This window comes from Lissotriton helveticus, chromosome 5_2, assembly GCF_964261635.1.
Source record: "Lissotriton helveticus chromosome 5_2, aLisHel1.1, whole genome shotgun sequence".
Taxonomy (NCBI): Eukaryota; Metazoa; Chordata; class Amphibia; order Caudata; family Salamandridae; genus Lissotriton; species Lissotriton helveticus.
Genome location: NC_136066.1, coordinates 2,486,470 through 2,513,031, shown reverse-complemented (window position 1 = coordinate 2,513,031; position 26,562 = coordinate 2,486,470).

Sequence of the window (26,562 nt, the reverse complement as noted above, 5' to 3'; positions counted from 1 at the left end):
GGCTGAGAACTCTATACTGCACCTTTCTATTTTCTGTCTTTGCTTCAATAAAGACATACCTTTGCACATGTTATATTTCCATGCTTTCCGCAGTCTACCATATGAAAACCTATTGCATTTTATTCTCATAGTATGTTTCTATGTTACCGTACCTTTTTAGAGCACAATTCTTCCCCGTACTGTTTATGAATTAGATGTGTTTTTCTCCTGAAAACTACAGTTAATGATATTAACGTTAGCATTATAGCGGTTTCCACCTTTTACCCTTTCTATAGGTGTATAAGTTTCTAAATTCTCCTTCATGAAATACGTCCTAATAGCATAATTTTAGTACATGCAAATAAGCTTGCTCATTTATTGATGTCCATTCCTGAGTTTCAGTTTAAGTCTACTTAGCGTGTTCCCTGTCACTCTAGTTACAAATTTAATGATTGCCCGTACACTTTTCTTGTATGGTTACGTGCTTTTTGTTATCTTGATTATTGATTGCCTTTTAACTGTAAGCCTAATACTCGCAGATACTGATTTCTAGATAAAACCTTTAAAACTTCTCAGTTGTCCGTGGTCATTTTATGAAAATCAAAGTTTATGAAGTGGGGTTTGTATTTTGCCTGCCTTTCTTTTACAGCTAGCTCCCTGATCTATCGTAGTCATTAGGTACCCGTGACGGTGGATGGTAAGTCGGGTACACTAGAATAAAATAAAAGGAATCAGGGTTGCTGGTGGTAGATTTGTGAGGTCCCTGATTAATGTATACGGTGAATTGAAATTTATGGGCCCGAAACTATATGGTGAAATTATTGGTCAGGTGACCCCAGATCTCTATCAGGGGGACATAGGATATGTAGGCCTGGGAGAGTAATATCACAGAGCAAGAATGGGGACAGGATATGCAGTCCCGTAAGAGGGACATCACAGAGAAAGGAGTTGACAGGGAGTGTCACTGGAGAGTCAGGGAGTGTCAGTAGAGGGGCAAGGATTGTCACTACTAGAACAGGAGTGTCAGAAGGGCTGGGACTGTCAGAAGAGAGGCAGGGAGTGTCATTATAGCGTCAGGGAGTGTCAGGAGAGTGGCAGGCAGTGTTACTACAGGTGCAGGAGTGTCAGAAGGACTGGTTGTGTCAGGTGAGAGGCAGGGAGTGTCACTACAGGGGCAGGGGTGTAAGAAGGGCTGGGAGTGTCAGGAGAGAAGCAGGGAGTGTCACTAGAGGAGCAGGGGTGTCAGAAGGGCTGAGTGTCAGAAGGGAGGCAGTGATTGTTGCTACAGGAGAAGGAGTGTCAGAAGTGCTGGGAGTCAAGAGAGAAGCGGCAAGGGTCACTAGAGGGACAGGGAGTGTCACAACAGGAGCAGAAGTGTCGGAAGGGTGGGGGTGTCAGGAGATAGGGAGTGTTCACTACAGGAACAGGAGGGGCAGAAGGGCAGGTAGTGTCAGGAAGAAAGGTAGGGAGTGTCACTACAGGGGCAGGGGTGTTAGAAGCTGGGAGTGTCAGGAGTTAAACATGGAGTGTCACTGCAGGAGTGTCAGAAGTGCTGTGAGTCTCAGGAGAGGGGCAGGGAGTGTCACTATAGGAGCAGGTCTATCAGAAGGGCTAGGAATGTCAGGAGAGAGGTAGGGAGTGTCACTACAGAAGCAGGAGTCTCAGAAGGGATGGGAGTGTCAGGAGAGAGGCAATGAATGTCACTACAGGAGCAGGAGTGTCAGGAGAGAGGTAGGGAGTGTCGCTACTGGAGCAGGAGTGTCAGAATGGCTGTGAGTGTCACTCGAGAGTCAGGGAGTTTCACTAGAGGGCGTCCTTCTGACACTCCTGCTACATTAGTGATACTCCCAGCCTCTCTCCTGACACTCCCAGCCCTTCGGACACTCTTGCTTCTGTGGTGACACTGTCTAACTCTCCCTTGCCCTCTAGAGACACTCTCTGCACTTCTAGTGACACTCCTTGACTCTCTAGTGACACTCCCTGCCTCTTTCCTGACACCCGCAGTCCTTCTAACAGTCCTGCTCCTGTAATGACACTCCCTGTCCCTCGAGTGACCCTCACTGACCCTTTAGTGACAGCCCCTGCCTCTCTCCGGACGCTCCCAGCCCTTCTCACACTCCTGCTTCTGTGGCGACTCTCCCTACTCTTCCCCTCTAGGTCAGCCACGTCCCATGCAGCTCAGAGCCGTGGGGCCCGGAAATGACGATTCTCCAATTATAATGCAGAGAGAATCTTGATTTCATTAACACCATCCATGCTCATGACGAGCTGAGCTCGTCATGAGGCACGCTGCTCCGGTGCTCAGGACGAGCTCAGCTCGTCATGAGCCGTGGAACGCTCACATGCGGGGATAATTCCCCTGCTGTGCTGAGCGTTCCACGGGGACGGGTGCAGCTGTGACGAGCTCAGCTGGAGCACCGTGCCTCATGACGAGCTGAGATCGTCATGAGCATGGGGGCGTTGTGCGTGCCCCCCGGCCCCCCAGCACAGCGGGGGGATTACCCCCGGCAGCGAAGGGGCTAAAGACAACGGAGGCTAACATTATGCAATATACTTTTATTGCTGCCCCAACATGCAGCCCTTTAACGAAAACATCCCATCATGAATAAGAACATAGAGCTTCGACGGAGAACCATAAATTCTTTGAAATTACTTCTTCGGCTCTAAATCTATAGAAAATGAATCGATTCTCAGAAAGACGAGGTGTCTGAAAGAAAAGAGAGAAACAAATAGGTAATTCCGATGGATACGGATACTTATAAGTAATCACAAGTAAATTAAAAGCTATTTTAATCTACAGTGTTAAATGTTTAGTATTGAAAACGGGATCCAAACCCCGTTCCAGGCACCAACAACACCATTTTTTCCAAACCCCAGTGTATCTTCCTCTTGTTCCTGGTGCCCATGACTCATCCTGTAAATCTTTAGACTCTCCTGAAAGGCCTGAGTATCTCTTGGATCTCCTGAAACCACACAAGGTATATATCAAATATATATGTATTTAATTTAAACACAACCCCTCTGCACTCTTCATGAGGTCAGAGGTCAAAATACAATACAAGTCACACAGTTAATATACGATAAGTTGCACAGTATACGTTATGCCCTAGGGGCCTCACAGACCATATACTAAGAAAGTGGTATAAGTACCATGTGAGAGTTAGAAAGCAGGCCTGGGGCCTGTAGAATCGCTGGGGCTACACTAGACAACCAAAGGTTAGGAAGTAGGAGGCCCACGGGAGACGCGTGCAGTGTCTAAACACAGGCGCGGGTTCCCATTGACTTTCTATGGAGATCGTAAAAGATACAAAGTTACAATTTAAGGACACTTCTGGATGGACTAGGATGGTACCCTTTTAAACTAGGACACTTCGAGAGTCAAGACCCACGGGAGCACCGGAGTACTCGTGTTACCTCACCCAGGGAAGCTGGGTGCATAGGTGTCTTCGTGTCGTGTTTCGTTGTCGTTTTCTATGTAGAGCTGCAAAGAAGTGCTGCAGGCGACCAGAGGAAAAGTGTCCGGGTGGATCCAAGGGTGGATCGGTGATGTGAAGAATCTGAAAGCAGAGGGGACAGAGCCTGGGTCACTAGCCAGTGACCAGGAAGGAACCAGGGAGGAACCAGGCGATGGCGGGTGCTTTAAGGTGAAGAAGGTGAGTTTGTCTCTTCAGCCACGACGTCCAGGAGGCATCGACGATGACCAGGCACTGTATTCAAGCTGTGCTACAATGGATCTAGGTGACTGCAGTATCGGTATACGGATTGGACCCAACAAGCCTTGGCAACCGCAACCCACGCAGGATGTCAAGATTGGCTCTGTTGAAGACCAGCAAGGTCTGTGGCACTTCTCCTTTTCATGAAAGCTGGAGCAAGCCTGGAGCAACCAGGAAAGCAAAATAAATTAAAGATGGCCTCATCAGGGGGCTCACTAGAAAACAGGTAAGGAACCGGGAAGATGCACTGAGCTCAAATGCAAAGGCGGGGCCCACGGGACACTCGCAGAGTGTAGGGACCTGAGCTTTGGTGCAAATGGTGCTCGGGACTGGGGCTTCTTCTACCCCAATGCATAACTTACTGAGGCTTCAGGAAAGGAGTGCAGGTAGCAAAATGCAGGATGTTCAAGATATCCAGTTCCACGTCTCTCGTGTCCGCCATGGGTCTCAGCTTTGCTGTGGAAGTGGGTCGGGGTCAGAAAAGTCTGGAAGTCCAGTTCTTGTGTTGCAGAGTCTTTGGGTTCTGATGGGAGCCTTGAAACTGCAGACAGGTAAAGATGCTGTTGGTGTCTGTTTGCACAGGCTGGTCACTCCTTGACCACAAGGGAGATGTCTTCCGTCTTCCAGTCAGAATGGAATGTCAAAGGCCCAAGATATGTCTTTCAAAGATTCGTCCAGGATAATCTAAAGTCCCGGGGACACAGATCCTATACTTATACTAAGGATTGGGGCTGGATTACCTGACTAGGTCCCTCCTATGGGTGGACCTGAGAAGGGGGTGGTTACACCCCATTCCCTTTGTCCAGTTTCACGCCAGAGCTGGGGCTGGAGTGCCCCAGCAACTGGTTTGAACCGGGCTATGCATGGAGCACCTTGTGTGCCCCAGGCAGTGTCTTGATGCATTCACTGAATGCAGCCCTCCCTGCCCCAATACACAAACCCCTGTCTGGGGAGGCGCCAGCACCTCCCTGGACAGGAAACCTATTGTCCAGGCCTCCCCTGCCTGAGTTTCATCCAGCAACAGGAGGTCAGACTCGGGTCTGTGGCGGCAGCATCCATTTTGTGATGCTGAGGCTCTGTTCAACTTCAACCGGGTAAAGCAGTAACGTACATGTCTTTTCCCTCTAGAAGAGTGAAATGCTACCCCCACCACCATAATTGGTGGGGGGTGGGGTAGTATTCCAAAGTGTTTGACACCTTACACGACATGTTTCGATAAAGCCAAACCAAAGTTAGCATTAACCATGAGGATTATAATGCACTTAAGAGTATATGGTATGGCTATATTATAGAACAGCTATAAGGAGATGGTTCCCAAAGCTGCAGAGGGGCGCAGCTCATGCTAGGGCACCCTCTCACATAAAACCAAGCACTCTGCCTTCAGGATTGTCGAGGCCTACCATAGGAGTGGCTTATAGGTGTATATGTGTCTATATATGAAGGTAGATATAGGTATACTATATCTAAGTAAGGGGTGATTACACCACCTTACCCAGGCTGTGTGAACAGACCTGTGGTGTCAGTTTGGAAGGCAAACCAGGGGTGGCACAATACATGCTGCAGCCCCTGGTATGCCTAGGGTGCACCTATGCCCTGGGTACCTATGGTACACTATACAGGGGCTCACAAGGGTGACCCAGTAACCAATCTGGTATGTACCTAAAGCACATGGTATCAATTTAGAGCGAGAACAGCTAGGCCGTGGGCCTGATTAGCAGGCCCACAGCCACACTAAAGTCGACAAACCAGAGAATCACAGCAAAAAGTGGGGGTGACCATAGGAAGCAGACCCTACTCTCCTACAATGATGACGCCTAACTTTTCTAAAAGATATACAGTCCATTTCATGTGTTTAACAAGTCCTTCTGATGTTGTGATATCAGAAGCATATCGTCTAGGTGGATTACTAAGCGAACACCCCTCCTTCTCAAGGAAGCAACTACTGGTCTTAGAACCCTGGTGAAGCACCATGGGGCTGAGGAGAGTCCAAAGGGAAGGGACCGAAACTGGTATGCTACTCTTTCCATGAGAATCTTAAATATTTTAGTCCTTGTCCATAGGTATCGTGAAGTAGGTGTCTTTTAGATCTAATTTTACAAGCCAGTCCTTCTTTCTTAGGATGTCTCTTAAGAGATGAATATACCCTCCATTTTGAAGTGTCTGTAAACTAGGAAGGTATTCAGTTCTTTTAAATGTATAACCGGGCGCCAGCCTTTGTCTTTTATCTTTACCAAAAATATTGTGCTCACAAAGCCTTGTTCTGAGTCTGTCACCCTGCAAATAGCATTTTTAATAACATCTGGTTCACCTCTGTGTCTACCAGAGCTGATTGTTCTCTGGGTTGCCGTACTTGGTAGGGTGTTGTGTTGAATTCTATCCTGAACCCCTTTATGGTTTCTAATACCCAATGGTCAATCGTTAATAAGAGCCAATTTTGGCTGAATAAACATAGTCTTCCCCCTACCTTTGTATGGGAAAAAGCAAAAAGAGGAGGCGTCCTTACCCTGCTGTCCATAGCTTTGTGATCTGCCTCTGCCCCCACCATGGGTATGGAAGTTCCTGCCTCTTTGTGGGAAGAAGGATGAGTTGTGTCCTCCGAAAGGTCTTCCGTATCCTCGCTGGTTTTGGTTGTATCCGGACCTGGCTAACAGCCAGTCCCATCCTGACAGCCCTTCCAAAAATTCTACCTTCGAACATTCGTTTCATATTTGTTTGTGCCTTACTGAAGGCCGAGAAAGTGGAAACATATTTTCCTAGTAGTTTAATAAAGTTTTCACCAAAGAGAAGGCCATTCGGGTCGCCTTGGACATCTTTAGTGGCAAGGTCCCCCAATTTGGGGTTCAGTCTCATGAGTATTGCCCTTCTTTGTTCTGGTGTTAACCCTGCGTTGGCATTGCCAAGGAGGCATAGTGCACGCTGACTCTATCCCCTCATCCACATCTGCTGGGTGCCCTTCAGGGGCGCCTCTTCTGCCAAGTCCTTGATCTTGGCTAATGGTCCTAGAGTGTCCAGTACTCTATCTTGGCACCATTTGAGACAGCGTTCGAGTCCCTTTCTAGGATCTCTGCCCGTCTTGAATAAAAAGGTCAATAACTTGGGATCTAGATTTGGTGTTAAACCAGACTTATTGTCTAAGAAGAGTCTCTGGCGCTCGGCCCTCATCAAGTTTCTGGTTTCTTTTTCAAGGGGTTTCCGGATCCAACATTTTATGAAATTGGATATGAGGTCCAAAGGCCACCAGCCAGACCCCCCTGGGTTTGTGTGATGCGGGTGTTCATCGTTGTCAGTCTGAAGACTGAGGTCATCTGTGCCGTAAAGGTCACTCTGTCTTGTGCCGCGAGGGGCACCTGATCTTTTTGCGCCAATAAGGCTGCTCTTTCTCATTGTGTCGCTATGGGCACCTGTCTTTTGCGTAGCGCGTAGGCTACCTTGGGATAAATCCCGGTCTTTTGTAGAGCAAAGGCTACCTAGGGAGAAGTCCCATTCTTTTGTAGCGCATAGTTACCATGAGGTTCTAGGTGCTTAGTGGTTTTTTAAGCTTTGCCTCCTTTTTTTGGTGTGGGTTTGTCTTCTTCAGAAAGGATCACGGAATTCGCCTCTGTAACATAGTCCCTTTTTCTTTTATTCATAATAGTTTCAACTGCCTCTTTTAAGGAAGACTTAAATTCATTCATTAATACGGCTTCTTTAGGGGAGGTATTATCATCCTCCTCATGTGTATCATTGTCATTTTCCATTCCGTTCTCTTTTTTTATAGGTTCTTATGACTTTTGTGTATCTAAACCCTTTTAATAATTTAAATTTGATTTTGTATTATATTATTTCCTTAGTTTAAAAGTTCAAGAGAAAAGGGGGGCTTACCGCCTAGGAATGCGTGTTTAGTGAAAGGAGACCGTTAATCGCTCGCGCTGTGCGTTCCTATGACAAGGCACAGCGCGACTAGGTCTTGGGTCTGCCTCCCTTTTGTTGTCGTTTTGACAAATGTAGTCTTTCCGTCTTCGTTTGATGGGAAATAGAGGTATGAGCTGTTGCGGGCTGGGTCACGTTCGTATTGTGACCTCCACTGTCTTTTTGGGTTTCCAAAGGCTTCAGCAATGGCTGCCAGCCTCCGGAGTTCAGTGCCGCCGCACGCTGAGAAGGAGGTTTAGAGGAGAGTTGGGTGTAAGAGAGTACTCTCCTTCTCAACGTGAAATTTCTCCGGGGCTCCTCAGTGTATGGGAGGAAATGCCTTTCTCCTAACGCGGGCCCCACTCGAGGCGTCACAGAGGCAGTGAGCGGGTAAGGGCAATTAGTTGATTGAATGTTAATGTTAATGTTAATGCCATTTGTAAAGCGCACTGTTACCCAACAATTGTCCTGGCGCTTAAAGATCGAATGTCCAACCGAGGCCTAAACAAGAAAGAGAAGACAGATCAACTAGACTGGAACAGCCACGTCATGAGGGCTTTTCTAAACTCCAGGGGCCAGATGTAGGTCGCCGACCGGTATTTGGAGTTTGAGATGTAGGGGGCCTAAATTTGACAGAATTGGTAAATTTATAGATTCGGTATATTTACCGATTTGGTAAAATACCGAATCGGTAAATTTACCGATTCTGTAAATCCAGATGTAGGTGGCACTGAAAACAGTGCCACAGGCCCTTAGGAATTCGTTATTTACCACCAAATAATATTTGGTGGTAAATAATGAATTTCTGTGTACATGCACATCTGTGCATGTACACCGGTGCCATGTGGCACACATACATGCCCTAAGGGCATGTATGTGTGTCACATTGCACACAAGCCAGAATCAGGGATGCAACAGGGTGTCAAAGTGACACCCAGTCCCCCTTGTAAATTCGGTAATTTTACCGAATCGGTATTTACCGATTCGGTAATTGACATTGATTCCTATGGGCCTCAAGGCCCATAGGAATCAATGGCAATTACAGAATCGGTAAATACCGATTCGGTAATTACCGAATCTTACCGATTCGGTAATTGAATCGGTAAATATACCTACATCCCGATTGCCAGTTCTTAAATACCGAATCGGTATGATTCGGTATTTAAGAATCGGTAATTGGGGATTACCTACATCTGGCCCCAGATGATTAATTATGACTCTAAGCTGAAATGGCAAGTCATTCCAGGCCTTAGCTGCTCCGACCATGAAACGTCTACCTCCCCAGTTAGCTTTCTTAACCAAGGGCACCGGTACCTGCTTCGCTTCAGAGGAGCGAAGGGTTCTCCTAGGCACATACCACTGGAGGTTCTGTCTGAGAAGAAGGGGTCGAAGTCCATAGAGGGATTTATGGACCACGCATAAAGCCGTAAAGCTAACACGCTTCTTAACCGGCGACCAGTGAAGCTTTTTTATCTCCGCTGATATTGAAGCATGTTTAGGTGTGTTGGTAAGCAATCTGGCTGCCGTGTTCGGCATAAGTTGAAGCCTTTTCATAAGTCCTTCCTGAATGTTTAGGTATAGACCGTTGCAATAGTCCAGTTTGGACATGACTAAGGCAGTGATGACAGTTTTCTGACTTTCCGTAGGAGGAAGAGGCAGAATTTCTTTTGAAGGATCTTAAAGTAAAGTATGTTGTTGAGACCACTGCATTAACCTGGTCCTTAAGACAGAGTTTATTATCAATATCAACTCCCAAATTCTTTACTTTCCTAACGGGTTGAGGGAGAGGGCCCATTTTATCCGGCCACCAACCAGGGACCAAAAATTTGCATTATTACCAAACAGAACAACCTCCGTCTTACTCGAATTGAGCTTGAGACAATTTTGATCCATCCAGAAACCTACAGCTGTTAAGCAGTCCTGGAAGCGGTTGGCCGTATCGTGTAACCTGTCAGGTAGCAGTCACACAATAATTTGCGTGTCATCTGTGTATGAGGTTAAATCGAAACCAAAGGATTTGATCAAAGGCGCGAGTTGAGAGACATACACATTAAAAAGAGTCGGACTAATAGAAGATCCCTGAGGGACTCTGCATGGTAACGTGAAGGGTTTCAATGTAAACTTCCCAAGCGCAACCGACTGAACCCTGTCGGAAAGGAAAGAATTAAGCAGCCACCTCTACCCCCATCTCACGCAGCCTGTCTATCAATAAACTGTGATGGACATTATCAAAGGCAGCTGAGAGGTCCAGCATGATCAGGGCTGCATTTCCTCCCTGATCCAAAATGGTTCTAATCTCATCAGTGGATTTGAGGAGAGCGGATTCCGTACTGTGTCCACCCTGAAATCCATATTGAGTAGGGTCTAATCTCTGGGAGGCTTCCAGAAATGCACTAAGTTGCAAGTTCATAATTTATTCAATTATTTTAGCCGGTAGAGGAAGTCTAGAGATCGGTCTAAAATTATTGGAGTCCTTGGGATCAAGATTGGATTTCTTCAGTAACGGAATTATAGAAGCTCTTTTCCAAATATTAGGAAAATAGCCTTCTTCAACCATCGCGTTGAAGATGGGTGTTAAAATGAATGCGACTGGTTCTGCCACTAGTTTAAGTGAAGCCAATGGGCAAGGGTCAGTTGGTGAGCCCGATTTGGCAGACATGATCATTTTAGAAATCACCGGGACTAACACTGGGAAGAATTGATCAAATTGGGCGAAAACTTGAGATGTTGGACACAAATCTGTATCAGCTGCAGGGCGCATCTCGGTCATGGAGCCTGCCAATGAGGCAAAAATAGTATCAACTTTGTTGAAAAATAATTTGGCTCTGGAATCACACAGCTCTTGGCTAGCCACAATAGGAGAGGGAACTGGACGAGCCAAGGTGGTGACCGTTCTAAACAATTCCCTTGTCGAATTTTTCGCTTGGTTGATTTCATTGACAAAAAATTCCTGCTTTGCTTTTGACAACAACTGTTTATAATGTGGCAGGGTCTTTTGTATTCTTTTCTAGCTGTTTCATTATATTCCTTCCTCCAAGCTCTTTCGGAGCTCTTACAGACCAGTTTTTTGTCTGGGAATACCAAGGAGAGGAGGGGTGCGTCCTATTAGGGTGGCTGAGTTTATAGGGTGCAAGTTTATCACCAGCTGACTCAAGCCTGTTGTTAAAAGTTGAAGTCGCCACTAATTGAATTGTCGTTGCGAAAACACTGCCGTGCCTGCCGAAATGTATGCCTACTGTGTATGTTTACTATTTAGACAGTTAATGAAAATTGTTCTTAAGTTTTAGGGAAAAACAAAAAAGGAATAAAAAACCATAGACCTATGGGTTATCTGAAACACGAATTGACTGGATTATGTACACCTTACTTTAACACGCCGCCGGGCCCCAGGGTTGTCGGCTGAAAGGCTGTGATATTCTGACAATGGTGGAATAGAAAGAATACATAATGCGGCCGGCACTTGGGGTTGTAGGCTTTATGATGTGTATTTGCAGACTTGTACAATAAAGGTCTTTTAAAAAACAAAAAAAATTGAAGTCGCCATATCGAGATTTGCGGGCAGCAAAGGCAAGAAAGAAGATAGAAGGTCTACGAGATCATCCGTTTTTATCTTATTCCAGCTCTACAATATGTGGGCTTCATTATGGGTTTCTTAACAGTCCTCTGGGGTAAAGTAACTCTAAACTATACCGCCTTCTGGTCTGACCAGACCACTGGGAGGAGCTCTAAGAACTCCAAGTGTGTGTCGTTAGAAAAGATCCCGTCTAATGAATGCCCAGCCTTAAGAGTAGCCCCCCTGACTTGCTTCTTGAGATCTACACTATTCATAAGGTCCAGCAAGCTAGATGTGTCAAGGTTGGCCTCACTTTCCAAATGGAAGTTAAAATCACCTAGCACGGTGTGTGAGTCGGAACTGAATTTATTTTCCAGCAAATTACATGCTTAAATCAAGAATCGATTCCTCGGGCCTGGCGGCCTATAGATATGGGTCCCTTTAAATGTATAATGATGTGAGAGCTGGAAGCAAAATTCCAACGCTTCACAGTCCTCCGTGGTGGAGTTAGCAAAGGAAGCACTTAGCGACCGTAAATAAATAACTGCTAGTCCACCGCCCTTTTTATGGGGTCTATTTAAGGTATGCACTGTATGATTAGGTGGTGTCGCTTTTACCAGATCAGGCCAAGACGCTTGATCTGTCCAGGACTCTGTAATGAAAGCAATGCTAATTCGTTCCTCCTCTATTAAGGTGGCACAATCAATACTATGTTTTACCAAGGATCTAGCATTTAACAAGACACATTTAAACTCCTTAGTATCCACCTGACTCTGCCCTCTATGATTATTGGTAGTGTCTATTCTACAATGAAAGAGGAATTCAGGTAATTTAATTTTACAGCCCTGGCAGACTATAGCACCATGATGGGCCTCTGTACTAGGGATAATACAAATACAGTTCTGCTCAGGTAAAAAAGTGTTGAGGCTATGAAGCTTACCACTCGAATAAGGCTCCAGTCTGGCAACTTCTCTATCAAAACTGGCAGGGGGGCTGGCGCTGTGCGCGTGCCATGCGCGGACGGGCGCAGACGAACTTGCCTTAGTCTGCGCACGTCCGCTGCGCGCATGCTCTAGATCTGCTTATCACGTGCTCTTGGGGAGAGCGACTAGCGTGCTTACCCTGCCTCCTCCCAAGATGGTGGTTGCCTGTGCCCAGTATTGTATTGTATTGTATTGTAATTGCATTTATATAGCGCTTACTACCCCTGACGAGGCGTCGAAGCGCTTTTTCGGCGGGTAGCATGCTACCCTGGAACCAACAGAGGATTAGTGTTGAATTAGTATAGTGAAACATGCAAGTACATTTTAAGTGGTGGATAGGTTAGTCAGTTATTAGGATTTGGAATGATAGCAGAAGGATAGAGTAGGACAAAGGTTAGTATTTATTTATTGCTCGCTTGTTGACGCACGCTATTCAGGGAGCCTATAAAGGATTAGTGGTGAATTAATATGGTGAAATATGAGGTAATTTCAGTGGTGGATATTAGTCTGTTACTTGGAGTGAGAAGGATAGCGGATGGATAAAAGGGGAAGAAAGATGTGCATTTATATAGCACTTGTTACCCCTGATGGGTGTTGAAGCGCTTTTTTGGCGAGTAGCACGCCACTCCGGAACCCATAAAGGATTAGAGTTGAAAATTAGTATAGTATAAATATGAAGTAATTTGAGTAGTAGATATGTTATTCAGTTATTTGGGCAGTATATTAGTATAGTTGAATATGGAACCAGGAATTTGAGAAGTGAATATGTTAGTCTGTTAATTTTGATAGAAAAAGGAAAGTGGAGGGATAAAGGAGTGAAGGATTTTTATTTTTATTTTATGAGAAAAAGGGCAGCATTTCTGGCCCTAGTCCCGAACAGGCCCGAACAGGCAACTACCCTTGTCTGGCTTTTTGTAGCCCTAGTAATCAGGTGACCCCTTCAACCAATGGGAACCCTAGCCCTAACACTATCCAATAACAACACTAGCCCTAGCATCTAGAACCAATAGGAGACCAGGACCTTGCAGCCAATCTTAACCCTAGTCCAAGCACCCAATCAGTTAAAAAAAATAATCTTATCTCTACGTCCAATAAAGGCCTTAGCCCTACCACTAGTCCCAACCCAAGTCAAAGCAGCCAATGGTACAGGTAGCCCTAGTCCCTACTTCCAATAGAAAGCCTAACCCTACTCTTAGTCCCGCAACTGGTCCAACAACCAATCACACCAGAGGCCCTAATCACTACTTCCAATTAAAGCGCTAACCCTAGCCCTAGTCCCACCCTACTCCCAACAACCAATAACATAGGAAGCCCTAGTCCCTACTTCCAATAGAAATCTTAACCCTATCCCTAGTCCCAACCCTGCAATGATTGATTCACAGACCGAGAAACCAATCAGAACCCTCAAATACCCAACCAATGAGGACATTAACCCTAACCCAATAGAAATATCAGATACAACCACCAATCAGTGTACACATGTGCCAACCACTAGCACACCATATAAGGTCCCAGCAACCTCAGACAAGGTTTGCTGGCCAGGGAGTTGGAAGCTGCTTTCTCCTGTTCAGAATCTCCTAGGAGACAGACAGGCTCAATCCACAACTTTGGACTTCAGCAGGTAAAGGCCTCACTAACTCGAAATCTAACAATACTGTTTGAATAAAGCCTTACTCCCCCTGCTGGCCAAAAAACGAAGAGCACAGGCCCCAGTAAATACAGTTTAAACAGCTCACAGAAGCACCCTCTGATGTAGAAAATCCCTGTTGCTGAGGAGGGGAGGCAGGGGGGCTGGCCTCACTGGCTTGTGAACACAAAATGGAGGCTGGGGGTGCACTGTTTGAGCACACAGGCCTAAGCACAGAGCAAAGGAGAAATTTGGAGGGAAAACAGATTTGTCACCAAGGATTGAGAGGGACAGACTACAGAGGTTGGACTGCAAATCCCACAATTCAACACACTAAATGAAGGCAATCATGGGCAGGGAAAAGCACACATTTAAAACACAACACAGGTGATATAATATGCAATTACAAGCAGGCTAAAACTACAATTTTTAACTGTAACAACCACAGGCATAGACAGTAAACACAGAAAGTGAAAATCGTTTTTTAAACAACTTTTTGTCTTGGGAAGAGACAGCACTAGTCGGTCTCCTTACCACTTCCTAGACTCTGCTCACTGCAATCTGGGCACATTCAGAGACGGACGGCCTGGTAGAGCAGTATTACCAAACCATCCTAAAAAACTGATATCCGAAACAGCAAGGTATAGGGAGTGCAAGCTTCCTCTAGTATTATATGCTCTTCGTACCCGTGCACAATCATCCACTGTGTACAGTCCCATTGAATTTGTTTTTAAAACAGCCTGGAACCTTACTGGATATGGCAGCCGAACCGTGGGAGAAAAGGATGAGGGGCACGGACACCTAGAATACACTATCGACCTCAAAGAGGTCACTCACGACATCCACAATAACACTACCAGAGGCGCCAGTAGAACTAAGAGCCACCACCATGCTCAAAGCCCTAACCCGGAAGATATACTTGAAATAGTAATGTCAGTACCAGAGAACATGACAGATAGGACAGAGAGATCTACCTATCAAGCAAACAAAGAACAAGACCAGCTTCAAAGAGAAGAGCCGCCTTCGCCTCCAAACGATGAGACTTCCAACGTAGTGCTTACATCGGCCACGAATATAGTACCCCATGATAACCAGGAATTGGATGAGGCAGAAGATACCAATCGTCCTATACCTCTCTCTAGTACAATACTAGCGTTGAACGGATCCTCTCTCACAAACGCGCTCCCAACAACACATAACATAGCCAGCACCGACGACATCTCCAATAGAAAGAGAACTGGCAATCAAACAAAGGATACAAAGAAAAGGGCTGCGGAACTTACAACAGATCCAAAACGAAGACGAACAGGACACAAAGGCAGGATAAACAGATCAGACATACCTAAGAAATCACCTCAGAACAAGAAAGATATTAAGGAACTTCAGAAACTAGTGAGCAAGCTGACACAAGTCACTATTAATACTTTACAGGCGATTGAAAAAATTGGGACAATGACGGAGAGCATTCACTCAGAGGTCGAGCATATCCAAAACCTCGGACAGCCCTCACAAAGAAACAGTAATGAGACTACCATGCTTTCAAAAAATAGAGACAACCGACCAGACAGGACAAAATCATTGTCAAAGGAGGAAACTCTGGCACTAATCCGAACATATGAACCACCGAACCGCATGGGAGAGGAAAGAATTAAAACAGTACCACTCGACTCCAACAGAACATCGAGAAAGAAGGATAGAACATCCAACCCTCGCAATTTACAACACATACAGCTAACATCAACTGAATCCGAAAATATGAACCTTAGTAACAAAGAAAATCCTCTGACGTGTCTACTACTCAATTGTCGGTCGGCAACCAAACATGCATCGGACTTAGCGGACCTCATCATTAACAAGGACATTGCTCTGGCAGTCCCCACAGAAACATGGCTTACGGAATCTTCATCCCCAACCTTGGACCTCTTAGTACCACCTCAGTATAACATCTTGAGACTGGATAGACCTAAAAAGGTAGGGGGAGGTATAGCTTGCATTTATCGATCAGATATTGAGGTCAAACAAATTCAAGCAGTCCCTCTAGAAGCCTGCGAATACCTGGGTCTTAATATAAAATATACTAACAATCAAAGATGCAACATGCATACGTTTTACCACCCACCAGGAGATAACGCAAAGTTCACAGAGGAGTTAATGGAGATCATAACGGCCAACTCTAACAGCGAAACCAAAAACATATTTCTAGGCGATTTCAACTTACACTGGGAGGACGGCAATGATAAACTGGTCAACACGCTTAAAGATTTCCTCGTCGAACTAAACCTCACCCAAGCGTGCACACAACCCACACACTCGAAAGGAGCGACATTAGACTGGATTATTTCAAGGAACAAAGATACAACAATCCTCTCCATAACTCCATGCGACTGGTCTGACCATCATGCTATAATATTCGGGATACCCATAGTGGAAAAAGGCAGGACCAGACAACCCTTCCAGTCCAAAAAATGGATGCGGGACACAAAAAAAGCAAATATGGAGCTATTGGTTGAAAGCTGTGAGAGAGACCTAAAGCCACCTAACAACATGAATAATGTCAATGAGCTGACCGATCATTACATAACAGCGGTTGAAAATATCGTCAATCACACCATGCCATTGAAACTGAAAAGAGTCACGGAGAAGACAAAAAATCCATGGTTTAATGAGGCACTAAATGAAGAAAGGCGCAAATTGAGGATGGCCGAAAGAAAATGGAGACAACACCCTTCATCCCCTGAGCTGAAAGCCCTCAGAATAATTAGAAGCCAATATAACAAAAAGATCATCAACTCGGTACCTCCCGGGACTCGCTCTCGACGGTGACGAGGTACCGACGGACAGGTAAGGCCACTACATACCCTTGGTTTTCGGTTTGTTGCTCTTGTATCCCTGTAACTATAGAGGGGGTAGACTCACTTTAGTATAGCGCTACACCCATAAGAAGAGGGTTATTCCATGTGCTTTCACTGGGTGTGTATTTACTGACCACAGAAACCGCCTAGACAGCACTACTCCTTCTAGAAGCCTTATATTCCTTTTTGCATAACTGTTTTACCACGTAAAGGAACCTTTAATGCGGCGCCCCTGGTCACTTAGCAGGGTGGTGTCTTAGTTCTCTTCATTTTTTAATTGTGTCTTATCAGGAGTTTTCTATGACACTCATGTCATTTTGAAGGAATGTATATATTGACACAGAGATGTGTACTATTCCTTTGACACTTATACAAAATTTCCCCCGCAGAGCGGGGCCTCCCTCCAGAGCAGTCCGCCAAGGTAGAGGTGAGGCAGGAATATCCTACTATTGAGTCCTTAATACTTCCATTTTTCCTGTAAGTATGACACTTGTGATTTATTGACAAGCGTTCCCGTAATGATCAAGGTTTACAGTAGTTTTCAAGTGTGTTTCTTCTCCCTCCCACAATGTGTTTATTGTTCACAGATACCTGGGTATGACCTGACTGAAAAGACAAGCAGGAATACCGGTTCTGTATACATTTTTTTCTTCTTTTCTATGTTTATTTGTACACTAAAAAGTGCAGCAGCATTACCTTTAATACAATCTGGTCCTGAAGAAAGCCATTGATACATGTGTAATGATCTAGAGGCTGAAACATGTCGACCACCGTGTGACAGTGGTTCTAAATCCATACCACTGTGCTGTCACCTTTCTTTTAATCCTGTCAAGTACAACACACTATTAAAGCATTGCTCAGTGATTGCACCTAGGCAGTTTTAACTTCACCATTTAACATATATACCTTTTCCACAGCGCTGCACCCCTCACTACACTCTCTTGCTCCATTGGGATTAACAGCCTAGTCCTCAATAGTGAAAACATCTCTGAGCTACTTCCCTAAATCTACCAGAAGTAGCAGCTCCCAATGCAGACCAGGTCTGTACATTGGTAAGGATAACCCCAGTGATGAAGCATGTCACCTTCGGGTGAGTGAGGGTTCTTATCCTTAAGGGATGTCCTGTTTTCCCTTTTGTTTTTGTTTTTGTTTCTAGTAATTTTTCACTTGTGGGTATTTGGAGTGACACACCTATTGTGCCTTTGACATTTCTCTAGACTATAGGTATACATTGTATTGATATTAGTATTAGGGAACATACCTAGCAGTCTATAAACTTCCCCTCTTGACCCTTAATCTACGGTAGTGTGACAATGCCAAAAACAGACCACGAAAACTCTTTGAAATACTAAAGCAACAATCGAACAAATTAGCCAAAACCGGTCAAGAGAACACAAAAACATCCCTAAACTGCGATGACTTTTCCACATTTTTCACAGAGAAGGCCAAATCGCTAGAAGCAGAGCTCAAAAATGCCGTGGCGAACCTTCCCATCGAACGACTGCATACGAGCGATACCGTCTCTTCAACGGAGTGTACTAAGGCAAAAAACAAGGCAAGCTGGGATACATTCGAACTATACGACCAGCACATGATCGCCAAGACGCTCTCAGAAATCAAACCAAACAATCACTATCAAGACCCACTTCCGGCAAAGTGCTTAAGAGAAATCAACCACGTTTTAGTTCCAATATGGACCGAAATAATAAATGCTTCTGTATCACAAGGGATCCTCCCTGACTGCCTAAAAACAGGTCAAGTTGCTCCCATAATCAAAAAACCCTCAGCGGACACCTCAGATCCAAACAACTTTCGCCCAGTGACCAACATCCCTGTACTAGCCAAGTTAATTGATAAATGCGTCCAGAACCAACTCAGCCAACACATCACCAAGTTCTCCTTGCTTGACGAATGCCAGTCAGGATTCAGAACAGGACATAGCACGGAAACAGCGATTCTCCATATTGTTGATGATGCGATACAGGCCCCTGACCAAAATCAAGCATGCCTACTGATTCTCCTTGACCTGTCGTCGGCGTTTGACACGGTAAACCACGAAGCATTACTGACCAGGCTGCAGGATAGGATGGGACTGTCGGGAATTGTGCTGAACTGGTTCAACTCTTTTTTACAGAACAGAACACAGCGATTCCGGGTCAATCAATCTATCTCACCTCCATGCCCTATTTCAATAGGAGTCCCTCAAGGATCAACGCTATCCCCAGATCTGTTTAACCTATACGTCGAACCACTCGCAGAAATTCTCCAAAAATCACAGATATCATATCACATGTATGCGGATGACACGCAGATATACATAAAGATCGCATCCCTAAAAGACATTGAACTAATGAATGAGACATTAAAAATGGCACTACAATGGCTAACTAATAATCATCTGAAACTAAATGCTCACAAAACAGAGTTCCTACTAATCTCACCACCAAGGAGCCATGCGGAAATAAAGGAATGGACGAAATTCGTGACTGCGCTTAACTGCACCCCAACCCTAGTCAACTCAGCTAAATCGCTTGGAATCACCTTAGACGAGAATCTGGACATGAAAGCCCACATTAACTCAATGGCTAAAAATGCCCGCTTCCACCTGAACTACTTAAGAAAACTGAAACCATTCATCTCAGAGCCGGATCTCAAACTGGCAATCCAATCCTTGGTTATCTCGAGGATTGAATATGGCTGCACCACCTTAGCTGGCCTACCAAAAACGTCCACAGCCCCACTAAAAGCCTGCCTCAACGCCGCGGCAAGACTTATCACCGGATCTAGGAAATATGATCATATATCCCCACACTTGAAAGCTTTAAACTGGCTACCTTACGAAGCCAGAATCCAAATGAAGATAGCATGTATCACACATAAAGCGCTCCACTACAACGCCCCAGGATACCTAGCCAAGAAAATTCAGATGTCTGGAGGTAACCGACCAGCTAGAAGCGCTGAGGAGTTGCTATTACGGCCAGCCATCTTCCGAAAGAAAAAAACCTATGACAGAGCATTCTCAGGAGCTGCCCCCAGAATCTGGAACTCACTCCCTCCAAACATTAGGAAGATCCAAAATGTGGCAAAATTCAAGCGGGAAGTGAAGAGCCTTCTGATGAACAAATACAATAAATAGAGAAGATCATCGATCACTGCCCTGAACTATTGCTGCCCTATTTCAGAACATTTATGACATCAGGAAGGCGAAGAATAAGTCAGTAATATAAAGTTCGCTAATTCTAGGATATGAAACGGTCCTTAAATTTATCACCAAACGTTATCTTTAAATGACCTTATAACCGCATCCCTCAGGGACTTATAACTATCTACCTCACCTATGTGTATATATTTTGCTTATGATATAATTGGAGCTGCAACTCACTTTTAACAATAACGGCACATGTGTTAAGAATGATTACAATTCATCTACCTCATATCTGTGATTCTTATAACTGTTATTATATATGTTATGCTTTCACCTACTCTATGTTAAGCGCTCTGATACCCACGGGTCTTGTTCGCGCTATACAAAACTTTATAATAAATAAATAAATAAATAAATAAATAAATAAAGAGAAAGTCCATAGTCTATGGGTGGAGGTGCATAATGTTGAGAAAGTCCAGGACAAGCAGAAAACCACTTATGACAGGACTGATAAAACAAGAGAACTAAGGGGGGATAAAGTCCTGGTCTTGCTTCCATCTTTGGTTAATAAACTATTAGCACGCAGGCAAGGACCATGCAAAATATTATCCCAAATCGCACCTGTGAATTATAAGCTGGCCATACCCTAAAGGCGTAAGGGTGAACAGATCTTTCATGTCAACCTTCTCAAGATATGGGAAAGTGACCATAAAACAAGGGCGGAGGAGAGATTCTCTGCCATGTGTTTAACTGACTTACAGCCTTTAGAGCTAGCTTTCATTCCTGAGGAGAGGGGCTGTGAAGGGACCTCAACGCAGCTGGGAGATTCTCAAAACATTACCCAGAAACATCAGGCAAAAAAACTCATCAGGCAGTACAGGGGTGTCTTTTCCACTGCACCAGGTCGAACCAAGCTGGTGTATTATGATATGGTCACTGAGGACAGTCAGGTTGTCCGTCTACGACCCTATCGAATCCCAGAAGCCCTTAGGGAAGCAGTAGAAAAGAACATGTTGACGGATGATATATATGAACCATCCAATGGTGCACGGTGTTCTCGGATGGTATTAGTATCAAAACCTAATGGTAGCATTAGATTCTGCATAGATTTTAGACAATAGAATAGCAGATCAACATTTGACACCTATCCTATGCTCTAGTTGGATGAATTGATTGAGAATCTGGGGTGAGCCTCTTACATCACCCTCCTTGACTTAATCAACGGATATTGGCAGATCCCCCTGGAACCATCAGCCTAAGATGAAACAGCATTTTCCTCACCTACTGGCCTTCTTGGGGCACCAGCTACCTTTCAGAGACTTATGGATATCCTTCTTAGGCCATATAAGGGCTATGCAGCTGCCTTCGGACACTCCTGATCCTGTAGTGACACCCCCTGCCCCTCTAGTGGTACTCCCTGACTCTCTAGTGAAACTCCCCAACTCTCTAGGGACACTCCCTGATGCTCTCATGCCACTCCCTGCCCCTCCCTCGTACTTTCCTGTCACTCCCTGCCTCTTTCCTGACACACTCAGCCCTTCTGACACTGCTGCTCCTGCAGTGACACTCCCTGCTGCTCCCTAGCCCTCTCCAGACACTCCTTGTCCCTCTGACACACCCAGCTCTTCCAACACTCTTCTAGTGACACCCCCTGCCCAGCTAGTGGCACTATCAGACTCTCTAGTGACACTCCTTTCCCCTCTTGTGACACACCATTACTTCCTGACTCTCCCTGACTCTGTCTCATGAGACTCCATTTCCACATGCCTGACACCCTAGGGCTCTCCTCTGATTCTTCCTATTGTCTGATAGACCACTCCACTGACACCCCCCCTACTACTGCACCCGCAAGTGCAATATCAGTGCTGTCCTCTCCTCTAAACCCACTACAATATCTTATCTCCAGGTGCCTACGGAAGAGTGTGACCTACGAATCCCCACCCAGGACACTCCACCTGCACTCCATGCACACAAAAGTCAGATTGGCACCAATTGGTTTACAACCAGTGTGATGGGTGGTCCCACGATGGTATCTGAAGCTCCGCCTCCAGGTGCCTACGGAAGAGTGTGACCATTTCGGATCCCCACCCAGGACACTCCAGCTGCACTCCATGCACACAAAAATCAGATTGGCACCAATTGGTTTACAACCAGTGTGATGGGTGGTCCCACGATGGTATCTGAAGCTCCGCCTCCAGGTGCCTACGGAAGAGTGTGACCATTTCGGATCCCCACCCAGGGCCCTCCACCTGCACTCCATGCACACAAAAGGTCAGATTAGCACCAGTTGTGTTACAACCAGTGAGCAGTAGCACCACGTCAAGGTTCTGACCATCGCTACTGTCCAGGCACACCATTCATACTGGCCCAGCCCAGTCACTGTCGTTCACACCATTCATAACCCAAGGACTCAGGCGTACGCTGGGAAGCCCCCTCAGGGACACCCCAGCGTATCCAGGACACAAGCTGGGGCCCTGAGAAGGGGCTAAAGAGACAATGCAGCGGGGGCAAAGGTGAGCCCCTACCTGCCCCTCCCCAGGGTGGAGGAGAAAAGGCCAGAGTGGGAGGGCATCCCTATACAGAGGGCTTACCCACCTACATCTGACACTGATGCCCCTCAGCAGCCTGCATCCCTCACTGTCCATCAATGAATGTTTCACTGGCCACCTCTGGATATCTAGGGATGGAGGAGTGACATCACAGAGGAAGGCTGGGGACAGGATGTACAGATATGGGCGAGGGGACTTACATCACAGAGGGAGCAGGGGGCTAGGATATGCAGCCCTAGGGGAGTGACATCACAGAGGAAGGAGGCAACAGGATATTCAGGCTTGGAGAGTGACACCCCAGAGGAAGGAGGCAACAGGATGTACAGGCTTGGAGAGTGACATCACAGAGGAAGGAGGCAATAGGATATGCAGGCTTGGAGAGTGACACCCCAGAGGAAGGAGGCAACAGGATATTCAGGTTTGGAGAGTGACATCACAGAGGAAGGAGGGAAAAGAATGTACAGGCCTGGGGAGGAGAGTGACATCACTGAGGAAGGCTGGGGACAGGGTTGTACAGATATGGGCGAGGGGAGGAACATCACAGAGGAGTGGTGGCCAGTATATTCAAACCTCACACCCAGGGTGTTAAGAGAGAGATGAGGTTTCGTGTAGACTACAGAGGTCTCAATGCAGTCACTAAGACTGACGCCCATCCAATACCCCGAGCAGATGAGCTCATAGCTGGCTACTGACAGATCAGATTAGCTGATGATGCAAAGCCAAAAACAGTATTTTCAGCCCCTAGTAGGCATTATCAATTTGTGGTGATACCCTTTGGTCTGAAAAATGCACCTACCACATTTCAAAGGTTGGTGAATAAAGTCTTCACAGGCATGGACGACTACCGTGCAGCTTATCTAGATTATATTGCTGTCTTTAGTTCCACCTGGGAAGATCACCTCATTCACCTGAAAAATGTTTTGGAGGCCCTACAAAAAGCAGGCCTAACTATCAAGGCTACTAAGTGCCAGATAGGGCAGAGTCAGGTTGTGTACCTGGGCCACCTTGTAGGTGGAGGCCGTTTCAACCATTGCAGAGCAATATCCAGACCATAATGGACTGGGTTGCTCCAACCACCCAGACTCCGGTCAGAGCTTTCTTGGGCCTGACTGGGTACTATAGGACATTTGTCAAGGGGTACGGTTCCATAGTGACACCCCTGAATGACTTAACTTTTAAAAGAATGCCTAAGAAAGTTCAGTGGCCGATCAGCTGTCAAAAGGCATTTGATGACCTGAGCAGGCCACGTGCACTGCACCAATTCTGCAAAGTCCTAAATACTCCAAAGAATTCATTGTACAAACAGATGCTTCTGAGTTGGGGGGTAGGGGCTGTGCTATCACAATTGAATGATGAAGGTCAGGACCAGCCAGTAGCTTTTATTAGCAGAAGGCTGACCCCTAGAGAGAAACGTTGGTCAGCTATTGCTGTGGGTTGGGCTTTGAAGAAGCTGAGGCCATACTTGTTTGGCACTCACTTCAAAGTTCAGACAGACCATAAGCCCCTCTTATGGCTAAAACAGATGAAGGGTGAAAATCCCAAACTGCTCAGGTGGTTCGTTTCCCTACAGGGGATGGACTTTACAGTGGAACATAGACCTGGGAGTAACCATGCCAATGCAGATGGACTCTCCAGATATTTCCACTTATAACATGAAGCCTCAACTGGTCAAGGTTAGTTTAATGTCCCTGCATGGGGGGGCGGGGTATGTAGGAGAGTAGGGTCTGTTTCCATGGTTATCCCCACTTTTTGATGTTATTCTCTGGTTTTTCAACTTTAGTCTGGCTGTGGCCCTGCTAATCAGGCCCACAGCTTAGCTGTTCTCTCTCTAAATTGATACCATGTACTTTAGGTACATACCAGATTGGTTACTGGTTCACCCTTATGAGCCCCTGAATATGGTACCTTAGGTACTCAGGGCATAGGGACCCCAGAGGCCTACCAGGGGCTGAAGCATGTATTGTGCCACCCCTGGTTAGCCTTCCAAACTGACACCACAGGACTGCTACTGCAGCCTGGGTATGGTGGTGTAAGCACCCTTTACTTAGATATAGTATAGTATACCTATATCTACCTTTATACATAGACACATATACACCTATAAGTCACTCCAATGGGAGGCCTTGACAATCCTGAAGGCAGAGTGCTTGGCTTTGTGTGAGAAGGTGCCCTAGCATGAGCTGAGCCCCTCTGCAGCTTCCGGGACCATGTCCTTATAGCTATTCTATGATATAGCCATACCATATACTCTTAAGTGCATTATAATCCTCGTGGTTAATGCTAACTTTGGTTTCACTTTATCAAAACATGTAGTGTAAGGTGTCAAACACTTTGGAATACTACCCCCCCCCCCCCACCAGTTCTGGTAGTGGGTGTAGCATTCCACCCTTCTAGAGGGAGAAGACATGTACACACTGGTAAACTCGGTTAAAGTTAAACAGAGCCCCAGCATCACAAAATGGATGCTGCTGCCACAGACACAAGTCTGCCCTCCTGCTGCTGGACGAAACTCCGGCAGGGGAGGCCTGGAAAATTGTTTTCCTGTCCAGGGAGGTGCTAGCACCTCCCCAGACAGGCTTTAGTGTATTGGGGCAGGGTGGGTTGCATTCAGTGAATGCTTTTCAGACACTGCCTGGGGCACACAAGGTGCACCATGCATTTCCCAGTTCAAACCAGTTGCTGGGGCGCTCAGCCCCAGCCCCTGGACAAAGGGGAAGGGGTGTAACCACCCCTTCCCCAGGTCCACCCATTAGAGGGACCTTAGAGTTAGTCCAACCCCTAAACTTGCTATAAGAATACGATCCCAGTCCCTAGGACTTTAGATTACCCTGGACGAAACTCTGAAACATATATCATGGACCTTCAACATTCCATATCGACTGGAAGACGGAAGAAATCTCCCTTGTGTTCAAGGAGTGACCACCCTGTTCAAACAGGCAACAAAAGCATCTTTGCCGGTCTGCATTCATGAGGTTCCCACCGGTTCCCGAAGAATCTGCGACACAGGACATGGACTTCCAGACATCTCTGAAGCTGCCCCAAGATCCCAGCAAAGCTGAGACCGGTAGCTGACACGAGAGATGTGGGACCGGAACTCCTGGACATCCTGCATTTTTGCACCTGCACCTACTTCCCGAGGTATCCCGAAGTTGTGCATTGGGGTATTTGAAGCCCCTGCCCCGAGCACCTTTTGCACTGAAGTACAGAGGCCAGCACTCCACGAGTGACCCGTGAGTTCCCTTTCTTCACTGCAGCTTGAGGTGCCTTTGCGGTTCCTAGTCTGTTGGCTAGTGAGCCTCAACGAAAGCCAATCCTTGATTTCTTGAGCTTTCCTGGTTGCTCCAGATGTGCTCTCACTCCTCACCAAAGGAAGAGTCCCTCAGACCTTGCTGGTCTGAACCGAAGCCAATCTTGTCATCTTGCGTGGGTTGCTGATGCCAAGGCTTGTTGGGTCCAATCTGGATTCTGACACTGCAGCACTCGACATCCTTCGTGGGACAGCTCGAATCCAGCTCCTGGTTGTCATCGACGCCTCCTGGTCCTCGTGGCTGAATAGTCAAGCGTCATCTCTTTTACCTGAAATCACCCGACATTGGTTGGCATCTTCCCATCGCCATCCTGGTCACTGGCTAGTGACCCAGACACTGTCCCCTCTGCTTTCAGGTTCTTCACATCCTCGATCCACCCTTGGGTAGACCCGGAAACTTTTCCTCTGGTCGCCTGCAGCATTTCTTTGCAGCTCTCCATAGGAATCGATGACAAAACCCGACATCAAAAGACATCTATGCGCCCGGATTCCCTGGGTGAGTTAACACGAGTACTCCGGTGCTCCCGTGGGTCTTGACTCTCGAAGTGTCCTAGTCTAAAAGGGTTCCATCGTAGTTCACCTCTAAGCGCCCTTAATCTTTAAAATTGTAACTTGTTCGTCCGTGGCTGTGTTTAGACACTGCACGCGTCCCCAGTGGGCCTCCTGTGCCCCTACCTTGAGTGGTTCCTGGTAGCCCCAGCGGTTCTACAGGCCCTAGGCCTGCTTTCTAACCCTCACATGGTTCTTATACCACTATTTTAGTATATGGTTTGTGAGGCCCCTAGTGCATAATGTATACTGTGCAACTTATTGTATGCTAATTAGGTTCCTTGTATTGTACTTTTACCTCTGACCTCCTATAGAGTCCAGAGAGGTTGTGTTTAGAATAAATACATATATACTTGATATATACCTTGTGTGGTGTGCTTTCATTTAATCATTCAAGAGATTATAATTGGTAAAACA